Source organism: Bidens hawaiensis, unplaced genomic scaffold, assembly GCF_021521415.1.
Source record: "Bidens hawaiensis isolate Kalapana, Puna unplaced genomic scaffold, B.hawaiensis_p1.1 tig00020921_1, whole genome shotgun sequence".
NCBI classification, from domain to species: Eukaryota; Viridiplantae; Streptophyta; class Magnoliopsida; order Asterales; family Asteraceae; genus Bidens; species Bidens hawaiensis.
Window position 1 is genome coordinate 119476 of NW_027493231.1, and position 15945 is coordinate 135420.

Sequence of the window (15945 nt, forward strand, 5' to 3'; positions counted from 1 at the left end):
AGAGGTTGTTTGGTAACCTCTTTAGTCGTTAAGAGGCTACCTCTTAGTGGTTCATAACCTCTTAATGGTTAAGATGTAACCGAATTAAGTCTTAATGGTTAAGAGGTAGCCTTAACCCGTGTTAACTAGACATGCTAGAAATAGTTTCATTGAGTTTTGCAACCTTAGTCTTAAGGCCGATATAATTACCAACTAATCACAACACTATAATATGAAAGTTTAAACGTTTTGTGAATCGTAAGTTTTAAATTTTTAATAGTCATTCAACACCAAAACTAACAATAAAGTACAAATTTGAATTTGTATACAATGTACCGCTTCTATTGTGTGTAAATTAAAGTCTCCTATATTTGCTTTTGACATAAGATAATTATTCATATTCATACCAGCTTAACATATTATACAGTAATTGAATATATAGAATAATAAAACATTAAAAAATGACCTAAATTCTACAATATTTTTAGTGTTTAGTTTTTTTACGATCTCATTATTTAAAAGATCTAGGTATACAAACGTATCCATAATCTATTATGAATCACTATTTCATAAAATAAAATTCTTAAACAAAACGCGAAATAGACCAATTTTCTTTTAATAATGTAAATCCACACCAACGCCCATTGGACTATAACCTTCAACTACTTATTGAGGAACACATTTATTATACACACTAATACATGCGCTTCAAGCCATTTGACAAAAGAAAAATAGATAGGTCAATGTGAGTTGAAAGACGGTTTTAAAAAAGTATTTATTCTGTTTGAGAGAAAAAAAAAACATCAGCTATGATCAAAATAAATTAAACTTATTACACAGCTAAGCTTGAGAAGATTGATCATCCACTTTTCTTGATCACTCCCTGCAATTTTAGTTGTAGTTAGGCTCAATAAAACATCGTAAAAACTAAAAAGGTTAAAACTCTAAAAGAACCCAAACACGAAATTACAATGGAAATCTGAGAGAGGATTCAGAATATCATGATTGACCAACAACGATCGATTACATATATGCAGAATCATGGCAGCCACTTAAAAATTCAATAGTAGCATTAATCAACTAACCTCATGAGTATGAGTATACACGTGTCAAGTTCAGTGGAGAAATAAAACCTTGAGCTTCCAAACGATCAAGAATCTACACAAAAAAATATATATATACATGAGAACAAATGTAAATATTATTTACTTCTTTTATAAATAACCAAAAGAAAAAGTAAGCTTCAAAATAAACAATCCATCCCAATTTTGAGTTCCTTGACATGGAGAAGGTTGAGTATGAGTCCTTTACCTCTTCTTCAACTTCTTCATCATAGTAACTTGGACGACTCCCCAAATACTTGGTATAATCTGAGCAAGCTTCAACTAAAGAAGACACGTCTAGAATCAAAAGCTTCCCCAATTCCGGTCCATGTTGAATTGTTAGTGACAAAATATTAGGAGCATTGATTTCAACAATAATATCTTTTTGACGATGACTAGATGCGTATCCAGCGATCACCAAGTTCTTAACACTCTTTGAGGTGATATTGAGCCGCGTGTAATCAAAGCAATAAAACAACTTTAGAGTTTCCAACACCGGACTACCTGATAATATATTTTCAATCAAAATATCATCTAATTTCACCCACGAAATGGACAAACGCCTAAGGTTTTTCCAACTAATCGCCCCAGTGGGATTAAAAGAACAACCACCCAATGTCAGATCTGTAAAACATGAATTGATGAAAAATAACTGACCCAACGGGAATGAAACAGGTTTAGATCCAAAATCCAATAAATCCAAATTAAGCTTTTCAACGTTACAACGGATAGCATAATGGATCCAATTTTCAACCTGAGATTCAAACCGACAATCTTAGCAGCAGTCCGCTTTGAATTCCTTGATCTTGGATTGGGGGCGTTGTGTTAGGGTTTTGTTCACGAAAGAAAAGAAACCGGGGCTCGCTCCTAAACGAGTATCGTCTAGGAAAACGAGATTGGGAACATAAGTCCAAATATGTTTCCATCGTTTGGAGAGAACACATGTTCTAACGGCGTATACTGTTTTGGGTTAACGAGAAAATATTTCAGCAAGTAAGCAATCTGGTAACCTACTAATTCTATCTCTATCATCGTCTTCCATCTTTACTGATTGATGCGATTCACAACATAAGCATGCAGGCAGGCTGGGTTATTATAAATATAATTTTAGGGTTTGAGGGTTGATGAACGTATAAGATTTTATGTTCCTAATTAGGCACAACCCGTTATTTATAAAAATTTAGGCCCAGCCCTATTTAATTTTTGGGTTTTAGAAATATTCGGTCATTTATAGTACCTACACGGCCTATTGTACGAAAACCAGGTAGGCTCGGGATTCAAGACAATCTTGTAAGGCCTAGCAGAATTTCTTTATTGTCATTATAATCAATCAAAAGTGACTCAAGAACTTGGGTCTTCAGTGGGGAACCCAAGTCTCCAACCACTTGGATTACATTTGTTATTTTATTACAAGTATTATCATCGTCATCCAATACTAACAATTTTAGACTACGTCTGCTAGTCACTCTGGATAATACAACATATAGTGTGCATGGGAAAAACAGGACATCGAATGAACAAACCAACCATACAAAAAAGATTTTTCTTGGTTATTTTCTACTTTTTAACTTTCATATTTCTACTTGTTTGATTTTCAATTCATATTTTAATTTTAACTTTTTGACTATATTATAACCCAGTTGCCAAAATGATTTTGACCTATAACCCATGAATAGCTATGATGAATGAAATGAAAGATTAGAAGATTATGAGGGAACATTGACAATTTTATAACTCAATTGCCAAAATGGTTTTGACACGTGGTCCATGGATAGCTAGGATGTATTATATGATAGTTTAGAAGATTAGGAAGGAAAATTAGGCTATAATTGAATATGTATGGCACCTAAACCTCATTATTTTACTTTACTAGAAGAGTAAGATCTTTGTATATGTTGTTACGTACAAACCCAGATAGCTAATTAATCTTGAGAGATTCAATTTATGATGGGTGTGTTTAGAGCTCCGATGACGTAAGCTTGACGAAAAAAAAAGAGAAATCGAATACTTCCGAAACCTTTAAATTTCCAAATTCGAACTAATCGACCAAGCCTAATAGTAAATACATATAGAAACACGTTTTTACTTGCTTACTTAAGCAATCCATAAAAAACCTTGGATGCAAAAACATAGAGGAACACACAACAAGAAACAAAGGAAATATACAAAAGAATCGAAAACCCGTAACCCATAATCGAACAAAGAACAGAAGAACTTGGAAACAAAAGAAGAAAAGCTGCATTCGTTTGGTTCTCAAGGTTGAACAAAGAAGAAGACATAGTTTGGTCATGAATTGAAATGGGTAAATGAGTAATGTGGCACAGAAAGAGAAATATGTAATTAAACTTTATGTCTGAATTAATATGTAATTGATTGCGTTAGAAAGGGGAAATATGTAAAATCCATTTTAGAATGTGTAGACGTACTATTGGTTAAAATTCAAACTCATCTTCGATTGTTACTTACCACATATACCAAGGTTTAGTTGTTTTTCGCATACGACATGTAAACCCTATAAAGAACATCAAATAAAAGCTGGACGACACGAAACCTTTTAGCACAAGTTGAGATTTGAGAGTACATAAAAAAATTAAACTATTGCTCATCTTAGATTTAAAATTAATCTATCGACATACAAAGTGTTCTTAAACATGATGCTATAAATTTTGGTATCACCTATGGAACAAAATCCCCATTTACATGCAATTGTTAATAAAACTCAAAAATGAAAATGAAAATATTGGAACCAGGGTCCGACCATTGTGATGCATTTAAAAAGCAAACAAGAAATGTTGGTTTGTTGACAAATGTGTATTTAACTTGTCGGTTTTCACATGTTAGTTACCTAACCTTGATATACAAGTGTACTTTCACGCCTTTTTAACATCACATATTAAATCATACTTAACAAGATTTGTAGTGCATCAAACTACAAGAATAACGAGGTCTTGAGTAGTTTAATGAGAGAGTATTATTTGGTGTTTCCCTGCTAACTAATACTATTCAAGTTGTTTTGATATCTCAAAGTCGTAAATATACTTTTAGTTTTGTTATCGAGTTGTTTTTTTAAGTTTTTGTCATGTTAGTCTCCATCCAAAATTTTCCCCTCCGACATGTATCTTTGAAGAAGAAAGAATATACAAATTAGAATAAACAAAGTGTTTTGATCATAACGATTCTTAGGGCTTAAAGGTACCCAGTACCGGTACCGAAAATTAGGGGTGTTCAAGAAATCCGAAATCCAAAAAAAACCGAAATCCGAACCGAAATCGAAACCCAAATAAACCGATCCGAATTCTTATTCGGATCGGATTAATCCGAATATTCGAATAACTAATTCGGATTCGGATCGGATTCGGATATGGAATTTTAAAAAATTCGGATTGTTCACAAAACATGTTTTTAGTAATATTTTCCGGTTTATATATTTATTAGACTATTATTTGAAGTTTGAACTTTAAATTTGTGTTAAGAGTAATTCGTATTTTTCGGTTTGTATGTTTATTGTGATTCTAAACTATTAAATGTTAGGAACAAAAAAATTAGAAAATTTTTTAGGTTTATTTCGGATTATTCGGATAATTTCTGATTATTCGGATATCATCCGAATCCGATCCGAATTGAATTCGGATAGTTTCGGATCGGATATGAATATTCCTAATTCGGATCGGATTGAATTTCGGATAGGGTCCAAATTTTCAAATCCGAATAACCCGAACCGAATAAACCGAATAATCCGTTATCCGATCCGATGAACACCCCTACCGAAAATCGTGAATTCTTGGTACCGGTACGGGACCCGAACGGTATTGAAGGTAAAATTCGGGAAATACCGGTCTCGTACCGACGCCGAAACTCAAAACTTTACTATTTCATAAAATAAAATCATAAACTAAACGCGAAATAAACCCATCTTTTTAATAATGTAAATCTACGGTATGCACCAACATCCACCGTTAGATTATAACCCTCAACCACTTATAGTGAGGAACATATCTACTATGCACACTGATACATGTGCTTCAAACCCTTTGGCAAACGAAAAATAGATAGGTCAATATAAGTTGAAAGACTGTTTTAAAAAAGTACTAATTATGTTTGAGAGGAAAAAAACATCAGCTATGATCAAAATAAGTTAAACTTATTACACAGCTAAGCTTGAGAAGGTTGATCATCCACTTTTCTTTTCGTTGTCACTGCCTGCAATTTTAGTTGTAGTTAGGCTCAATAAAACATCGTAAAAACTAAAAAGGTTGAAACTTAAAGAACACAAACACGAAATTACAATGGAAATCTGAGAAAGGATTCAGAATATGATGATTGACCAACAACGATTACATATATATATGCAGAATCATGGCAGCCACTTAAAAATAATATGAGTCACGTGTCAAGTTCGTTGGAGAAATTAAACCTTGAGCTTCCAAATGACCAAGAATCTACACCAAAAAGAATAATATGAGAACAAATGTAAATGTAAATATTATTTAGTTCTTTTATAAATAACCAAAAGAAAAGTAAGCTTACAGATAAACAATACATCCCAATTTTAAGTTCCTTGACATGGAGAAGGCTGAGTATGAGTCCTTTAAGTGTCTCTTCCTCACCTTCTACATCATCGTAACTCGGACAACTCCCCAAATACTTGGTATAATCTAAGTGAGCTTCAACTAAAGATGACACGTCTAGTAACAAAATCATCCCCAATGACAGTCCACATTGAATTGTTAGTGACAAAATATTCGGAGCATTGATTTCGACAAATAATATCTTTATGATAATGATTAGTTGCGTATCCATCGATCACCAAGTTTTTAACACTCTTAGAGGTGATATTGAGCCGCCTGTAATCAATGAAATAGAACAACTCTAAAGTTTCCAACACAGGACTACCTGATAATATATTTTCAATCAAATGATCTTCATCTAACTTCACATCCGAAATAGACAAACGCCTAAGGTTTTTCCAACTAATCGCCCCTGTGGAATTAAAAGAACAACCACCCAATGTCAGATCTGTAAAACATGAATTGGTTAAAAATAACTGACCCAACGGGAATGCAACAGCTTCAGATTCAAAATTCGATAAATCCAAAGTAAACTTTTCAGCGTTACAACGGATAGCATAATGGATCCAATTTTCGACCAGGGATTCAAACCGATAATCGTAGCGGCAGTCCACTTTGAATTCCTTGATCTTCGATTCACCGCGTTGTGTTAGGGTTTTTTCCACGAAAGAAAAGAAACCGGGGCTCACTCCTAAATAAATATAATGTTCGAAAACGAGATTGGGAACATAAGTCCAAATATGTTTCCATCGTTTGGAGAGAACACATGTTTGAACGGCGTATCTTGTTTTGGGTAAACGAGAAAGGATTTCAGCAAGTAAGCAATCTGGTAACCTGCTAATTATATCTCTATCATCGTCTTCCATTATTACTGATGCGATTCACAGCGTAGGCATGCAGGCTGGGTTATTATAAATATAACTTTAGGGTTTAGGGATCGATTGATGCTAATTGGTACACGTACGTATAATATATATAAGATTTTTTGTTTTTAATTAGACCCAGCCCGTTATATATAAACTTTTAGGCCCTAACCCTATTTAATTTTTAAGTTTTAGAACTATTCCTTCATTTACACCTACGGGACGAAAACCAAGTGGACTCGTAATACAAACTGACAATCTTGCAAGGCCTAGCAGAAATTCTTTATAGTCATAATCCACCAAAAGTGACTCAAGAGCTTGGGTCTTCAGTGGAGAACCCAAGTCTCCAACCATTTGGATTACATTTGTTGTTTTATTACAAGTATTCATCGTCATCCAATATTTTCAATTCTAGACTACGTCTGCTAGTTACACTGGATAATACAACATATAGTGTGTAATGGAAAAAACCGGACACACCGAATGAACAAATCGACCATACAAAAAAGATTTTTCTGGCTATATTATAACCCAGTTGCCAAAATGGTTTTGACCTGTGACCCATAGATAGCTAGGATGAATGAAATAAAATATTATAAGATTATGAGGGAAAATTGACGATTTTATAACTCAATTGCCAAAATGGTTTTGACACGTGGCCCATCGATAGCTATGATGTATGAGATGAGAGCATAGAAGATTATGAAGGAAAATTAGGCTATAATCGAATTTATGGTTAACAGTTAAACCTCATTATTTTACTTTATTAGAAGAGTAAGATCTTTGTATATGTTGTTATATACAAAACACGATAGTTGATTAATCTTAAGAGATTCAATTTATGATGGGTGTGTTCGAAACTCCGACGTCGTAAGCTTGGTGAAAAAAAGAGAAATTGAATGCTTCCAACTTATTTAAGAATTAATCTATAGACATACAAAGTGTTCTTAAACATGATGCTATAAATTTTGGCATGTATCACCTATGGAACAAAAATCCCCAGTTACCGGCAATTGTTAAAAACACTCAAAAAAACAAAAATGAAAATATTGGAACCTGGGTCCGACCATTGTGATGCATTTAAAAAGCAAATAAGATGTGTTGGTTTGTTGCAAATGTGTATTTAACTTGTCAAGCGGTTTTCACATTTTACCTACTAAAGTCTTCTTATCTTGACCTTGATGTCCAAGTACTTTCATGCCCTTTTAATGCAACACCGCGTCTTTTACCCTCTTTAATTTAAGCCTAAATATACTAACTTACAAAGTATAGGGACCAAAAGTGTAAATTCTGAAAATGTTGTCCCATCGCGGTACGCGACGGGGTAACACTCAACCCATCGCGTAGCGCGACGGGCTTGGTGAGTCACCGGACACGTGTTTAATACCGTGTCAACACGTGGCGCAATATGACAGGCCACGTGTCACAACCACATAAGGCGGCGCAATATTGCGGCGACGCGGTACGCGACGGGTCCCAAAAAACCGGTCGCGTACCACGACGGGGTCCAATTTCGGCTATAAAAGGGGGATGACGGGCATGAGTTCATTTCATCCCAAACACACCTCTATTTACACACACATAGCATTGGAAAGCGTGCCCCATTGCCGTAACAAGACGACGTGTTGTTTTCTCGTATTTCGTGCAAGAAACGAAGTTATAATCAAGTAGCAATCACTTAAGCGAGTAGATCAAGATCCTGCCTTTTTCTTATTATCAATCTAAGTATCCGCATTAAGGTAGGGTTTACGTTTAAGTTATTTGAATTATAGCTTAGATTATCAATCGAGACTATGGCCTTTAACCTTGATCGTATTTTACAAATCATTCACAATCAAGTTTTTTATACAACGTTACTTCATGATGAAGTAATGTTAAACAAAAGATATATTTTGACGGCATGTAGTAACTGGAAGGGGGATATCACTAGTAGTAAGTTTCTTGCCTAAGAAAAAGTAATTCGTATAAATCCCAATCAACCGAGGAACCCGTTTACTTACCTGGAGAAACTTACCAACGTGTTGAACCTATTAGGCCAAAGCATGCTATATCAAACGTCACATAAACTAACCGTTTTCATTCACAATCAAAGATAAACGATTTCAAGGTTAAGTTTACAATCATAGTTTAACATCATTCAAAACATTCATACGAACCTATTTGTGTATAGGTTAAGTATCATTCACAATCAATCAATCAATCAGACAAGGTTTTCCAACACCGACGGTACAGGTGAATACGTCAACCTTTTTAATCAGCCAAAACATATTTATACTCAATAAGACGAACAGGTGTTTGTCTTAACGAGTCAATCAATGTCTACATGAGATAATGAAATCTCTAAAACGTTATAATACAAAGTAGAGAATAATATCAACTCAGACCGAATACGCATGTGTCTGGATCCAAACATAACTATTAAAGCTCAATCAATCAATCAAAAAGGCAATGAAGCCGCGAGCTTAAACGGTCATGACCAGTTAGGGTCGTTTGGCTCGGGGAATACCGTTGTGTGTGTAGGGCAGTGGTACATATACCGGAAGTAGAAATACATCCGCTGAGATTGTTAAGAAAACTACATTTGTATTGTAATCGTCATTCAAAATGTTTTATTGAGTCATACGTGTTCACTAGCATATAGCTGACGTATTTTTCCAACCCATTGCAGTTAATGAAGCATAAGTAGCATTAGCAAGGATTGGAGTCTATATGAATATAGAAGCGCGTACAAGATGACTCCGTTTTTTATAACTAAAATCATTGTAATATGAAACATATGTTTTGTAAACTGATACTCGGGTATTTAATTCCCGAGTGAATTTTCAATGTAAATTAATATTAATTATATTCAACCTAAAGTCTTTCGCTAAAATTAACTCATAAACTCTGATATATTTACAAAACAGGTACCAAATAGTAGTCACACGCCTAGGCCCTAAGTCGGGATGTGACAGGTTGGTATCAGAGCCATAGGTTTCAGCGAATTAGGTATTAAACATTAGTACCTAGGCTTTAACCATTATTATGATCATTATTATTGTTCGTAGGGATAAGATAGGATTGGTAAACCTCCTATCCCTAATCTAACTAAAAGTGAATATGTCTTAAATTAACTACTTTGGTCGTAGACACCGAGTAGCCATTCGATCCAAACCGACAATCAATCTTGAACCATCAGACATGGAAAGTAGCAATAGCTACTACACTAGTTTTTTCAATCACAATCAACCAATCAATCCAGTGATGCCTTATGGGAGACAACCCGTGTATCTCCCAGGAAGTCAGCAAATGCCAATAGAGATTTCTGACGACACCACCGACAATATTCCCCAGTATTATCCATCCGAAATTCCGACTTACCATCCTTCCGAGGAACAGGAAGTGCAAAGCAAGATCAAACAGGAAACTGAATCTGAATCATCAAGCTGGATGAATTGTCACTATGATCAAAGATGGCAATTTGGATCACCACCATTGAACTATCAATATGAGACCCCACCAGCAACTACAGAACCCAGTCACAAACCAAAAATGAGGGTTAGCATGCCATACAAAAAGAGATTTAACTCATCATCAATCAAAAATCCTTATGAATCGGAGGAGGATCCTGAATAAGAGGAGGATCCCGAAGAGGAAGAAGAGAACGAGAATCCTTACTTCCCTCCATACTTAGGACCAAGGCCTTCGATCTCACAACAAGCTAAGGAGATTCGCGAGGAGGCAAATCTTATCGAGGGATTTTATACCACTAATATCCCAGATGAAGAAATGCATGCATACGTTGCTAATCCGCATCTCTATCCACAAGAAAATGCATATCTCTTTCCAGCTGCATCCGCACCAACGGGAAATCCTAACCCGCCAAACTCGGTGATGGATGAGCTGAGGAACGAGGTTGTGAACAAGAAGAAAATGGGAAGGAAAATAGTTAAGAAATGTGACAAGATGAAAAATCTTGTTAAGAAATGGATTAAGGATTAGAGATCGTGTTATGTATCAATGTAATTGTTATGTTTCTTTCATGTAACATAAATAATGTAATATAAGGTGTGTCTTTCCCTAAAATTTTGTTTTATTCATGTAACAGCATGTCTAAAGCAAACAGTAACCAAGAAACACAAATAAACAACAATAAAGGAAAGACAATTGAAGAAATCATGCAAGAAAAAGCAACTGCGGAAAATATACAAGCCATACCACAAAATTATGTGCTTGGTATCCGCGATTTGATAAAAGAGGCGGTAGGTCCAATTTATGAAATCTTGAAAAATGATCCTAGCCGTACTGCCTCACATTCTAATAAGAGAGCAAGTCAAAGTAGAAGTGAAACCACTACTTCAAAAAGAGAATCCAAGAAAGAATCAAAGAAAGAATCTAAGAAAGAGTCGGAAAAGAAAGAAGATAAGAAAAAGGAAACCGAGAAAAAGAAAGAAACAAGTGATGCAAGCTCTACTGCTGAAAACGACCTCCGTGAGAAAACAAAGAAACTCAAAATACACGAAGATTGTGTTTTCAAGGTGTTTAAGGTATATAACCCCAAAGAATTTCACGGGGATAAAGGAGTAATACATACCCTCCGATGGCTGAAGGAAATGGAATCAATTGTATTGATTAGCAAGTGTACGGAGAGTGAGAAAGTTCAATACACCTCTCAGATGTTCAAGGGGGAGGCGTTGGAATGGTGGAATACCCTGATAGGAATCAAGGGTAGAGAGAATCTATATAATTTGGATTGGGAAACGTTCAAGGCTATGGTCTTGAAGAAATTCTATCCGATCAACGAAATGGATCAGATTCAAACCAAGCTGTGGAACCATAAAGTTGTAGGAACCAATCTCAACGAATACAACACCAAGTTCCTTGAGTATTGTAGAATTGTACCTCATCTGGTCACTCCTGAAATCAACAAGGTGACACGATACATTTACGGACTACCAATCGAGATCCGTGATTTAGTTCGTTCACATATGCCGTCTTCGACGGAATCTGCTATGGAGTTGGCCAGATATTTGATGGACGGGATGTTAAGGAACCGAGATGAGAAGAAGAAGGATGATGGAAAAACGAGTATGGGTGAAAAGGTGAAACAGACGGAAAAGAAAAGAGAAGGGGGGTTTGTGTATAGTCGCCCCATTTGCAAGTCATGCGGAAGAAGACATTTCGGCAGATGTCTTCGACCAACTAACATTGTTATATGTGGATTTTGCAAGAAACCAGGACACTCGGAAGCAGATTGTAGAAAGAAGACCGAGGTATGTTTTGAGTGTGGCGAGAAGGGACACTATAGTACTGAGTGTCCAAAGAAGAAGCCAACGGCAGTGACGGTTGGTGCAAGTGGCAACGGTGTAAAGACCGATGCCAAGATAGGAAACGCTCGTGTCTTTATGCTAGACCCCCAGAAAGCAGCTGATATACCGGACGTGATCACCGGTACGTTTCCTACAAATAATATTTATGCTAGAATTCTATTTGACTCGGGTGCAAACCAAAGTTTTATAGATTATAAGTTTTGTAGTCTATTAAATGAACCCTTAGTTAAATTAGATAAACATTATGAAGTCGAGACAGCTGATTGTAATATAAGTAGAATAACTGAGGCTTTAGATAATGCCACAATTTCTTTAGCCAATCACGTCATACCTGTACGGTTGTTACCTATGACATTGGCAGGTTTTGATGTAGTTTTGGGTATGGACTGGTTATCGTGTAATCAGGCCTATATCCTATGTAACGATAGAGCCATCGACATTCGAACACCCAATAACAAAACCATTCGTATAACCGGAGATAAAGAAGGAGGAAAGGTAGGAATCATTTCCAAGATCAAAGCAAATCATTGCATAGGTAAGGGATGCCTCGCATTCATGGCCTATGTAACCAAGGAACCTGAACCAAAGAAAATGGAAGATGTACCAATTGTGTCCGAATTTCAAGATGTATTTCCTGATGAACAACCAGGAGCCCCGCCTGATAGAGAAGTAGAATTTAAGATCGACCTTATACCGGGAACCTCAACGATAGCAAAGTCACCTTATCGTCTAGCACCTACGGAAATGAAGGAATTAAAGAAGCAGTTAGATGAACTTTTGGAAAAAGGATTCATACGTCCAAGTTCGTCACCGTGGGGAGCTCCAATTCTATTTGTAAAGAAGGACGGATCAATGAGGATGTGTATAGATTACCGAGAACTGAACAAGGTCACAATCAAGAACAAGTACCCATTACCTAGAATTGACGATTTGTTCGATCAGCTTCAAGGAGCAAGTTGTTTTTCCAAGATCGACCAAAGATCGGGTTACCATCAATTGAAAGTACAAGAAGAAGATATACCTAAAACAGCATTTAGAACCCGATACGGACATTATGAGTTCACCATGATGCCTTTTGGACTCACTAATGCTCCAGCAGCTTTCATGGATATGATGAATCGGATTTGCAAGCCATACCTGGACAAGTTTGTTATTGTTTTCATCGATGACATTCTTGTTTACTCAAAGTCCGAAGACGATCATCAAGTTCATCTTAAGATCATACTTGAAACCCTAAGGAATGAGAAATTATACGCCAAATTCTCGAAATGCGAATTTTGGTTGTCCGAAGTACAATTTCTTGGTCATGTTATAAATGAGAAGGGTATTCAAGTAGATCCAGCAAAGATTGAGGCTATAACCAAATGGGAGAAACCCAAGACACCGACTCAAGTCCGAAGTTTTCTAGGCTTAGCCGGTTACTACCGAAGATTCATTCAAGACTTATCCCGAGTAGCTATTCCATTAACTTCACTCACAAGAAAAGCAATTAAGTTTGAATGGGGACAGAAGCAAGAGGAAGCATTCGAAACACTAAAACAAAAGTTTTCCAATGCACCTATCTTGGCTTTGCCAGATGGACTAGAAAACTTTACCATTTACTGTACGTGATGCTTCGCACACGGGAATGGGATGTGTTTTGATGCAAGGAAAGAAAGTGATTGTTTATGCTTCGAGACAATTGAAAGTTCATGAAAAGAATTACACCACGCATGACCTTGAATAAGGTGCTATAATTTTCGTGTTGAAATTATGGCGACATTAATTGTATCGTGTAAGGTTCACAGTATATACTGACCACAAAAGCTTGAAGCATATATTCGATCAAAAGGAGTTGAATATGAGACAAAGGCGTTGGATGGAAACACTTAATGATTACGACTGTGAGATCGTATATCATGAAGGAAAAGCCAACATAGTGGCTAACGCCTTAAGTAGAAAAGAACATGAGAAGCCAAAGAGAGTCCAAGCTCTTAGATTGGAACTTAAAGTCGATTTAGCTAGTCAAATCAAAGAAGCTAAGAAGTTGGCACTGGAAGAAGGAAACATTAAAGCCGAAAAAGATAATGGTACAATCGATCAACTAATTAAAGGAAGCGATGAAATACTTAGACTCGGTACAAGAATTTGGGTACCGATGATCGGAGTTTAAGAGACAAGATTCTAGAAGAAGCACACAAGTCAAAGTACATGATGCATCCAGGAAGTGACAAGATGTATCATAATCTAAAAGACGATTACTGGTGGATCGGGATGAAGAAAGATATTGCTTTGTATGTAGCTAAGTGCCTGACGTGTTCAAAAGTGAAAGCCGAACACCCAAATCCGTTAGGATTGTTACAACAACCTGAAATACCAATTTGGAAGTGGGATATGATAACTATGGATTTCATCATGAAATTACCGAAAACTTCACGCCAAAATGATGCGATCTGGGTTATGGTAGATAGACTTAATAAGTCTGCTCATTTCATTCCAATCCAAGAAACGTTCAGCATGGATAAGTTAGCACACTTATATGTCGAAAACATTGTATCCTTACATGGTGTGCCATTATCTATCATATCCGACAGAGATAGTCGTTTTACTTCAAATTTTTGGTCCAGTTTTCAAAAGGCTATGGGGACTCGATTAAACTTAAGTACTGCATATCATCCCAAACTGATGGCCAAAGTGAACGTACAATTCAAACCTTGGAAGATATGCTTCGTGCCTGTGTTATCGACTTAGGAGGAAGTTGGGACACTCATCTCGCACTAATGGAATTCTCGTACAACAACAGTTATCATACGAGTATCCAAGCAGCACCATTTGAAGCATTGTATGGACGTAAGTGTAGAACACCTGTGTGTTGATCAGAAACGGGTGACGCTCAGTTGTCAGGACCTGAGATTGTTCAAAGAACCACCGATCAAATAATACAAATCCGTGAGCGATTAAAGGCAACAAGGGATAGACAGAAAAGCTATGCGGATGTTCGCCGCAAGCCATTAGAGTTCAAAGAATGCGACAAAGTATTATTAAAAGTATCGCCTTGGAAAGGTGTAGTAAGATTTGGGAACAAAGGAAAATTAAGTCCAAGATTCGTTGGACCATTCAAGATACTTGAAAGAGTTGGGCCAGTTGCTTATCGGCTAGAGTTACCCGAGGAGATGAAGGGTATTCACGATGTGTTTCGCGTATCCAACCTACGCAAGTGTTTAGCCGACGAAACACTTGCCATACCATTAAAAGATGTTAAGATCAACGAGAAACTTAAGTTTGTGGAACAACCAATTCAAATAGAGGATAGCATGATTAAGATTCTCAAGCACAAACGACTCAAGCTCGTGAAAGTCAAATGGGATTCAAGACGAGGACCCGAGTATACATGGGAACTCGAGTCAGAAATGAAGAAGAAGTATCCCTATCTATTCCAAAAAATCTCGAGGACGAGATTATTCAAAAGGTGAGGAGGATGTAACACCGCGTCTTTTACCCTCTTTAATTTAAGCCTAAATATACTAACTTACAAAGTATAGGGACCAAAAGTGTAAATTCTGAAAATGTTGTCCCATCGCGGTACGCGACGGGATAACACTCAACCCATCGCGTAGCGCGACGGGCTTGGTGAGTCACCGGACACGTGTTTAACACCGTGTCAACACGTGCGCAATATGACAGGCCACGTGTCACAACCGCATAAGGCGGCGCAATATTGCGGCGCCGCGGTACGCGACGGGTCCCAAAAAACCGGTCGCGTACCGCGACGGGGTCCAATTTCGGCTATAAAAGGGGGATGACGGGCATGAGCTCATTTCATCCCAATCACATCTCTCTTTACACACACATAGCATTGGAAAGCGTGCCTCATTGCCGTAACAAGACGACGTGCTGTTTTCTCGTATTTCGTGCAAGAAACGAAGTTATAATCAAGTAGCAATCACTTAAGCGAGTAGATCAAGAACCTGCCTTTTTCTTATTATCAATCTAAGTATCCGCATTAAGGTAGGGTTTACGTTTAAGTTATTTGAATTATAGCTTAGATTATCAATCGAGACTATGGCCTTTAACCTTGATCGTATTTTACAAATCATTCACAATCAAGTTTTTTATACAACGTTACTTCATGATGAAGTAATGT

At 36.7% G+C, this 15945-nt stretch overlaps 1 pseudogene; it reads right to left on the reverse strand.

Moving 5' to 3' along the window:
• Nucleotides 1-627: 627 nt before the first annotated feature.
• On the reverse strand, nt 628-6516 carry LOC143562242 (putative F-box/FBD/LRR-repeat protein At1g78760; annotated as a pseudogene).
• Nucleotides 6517-15945: the final 9429 nt, after the last annotated feature.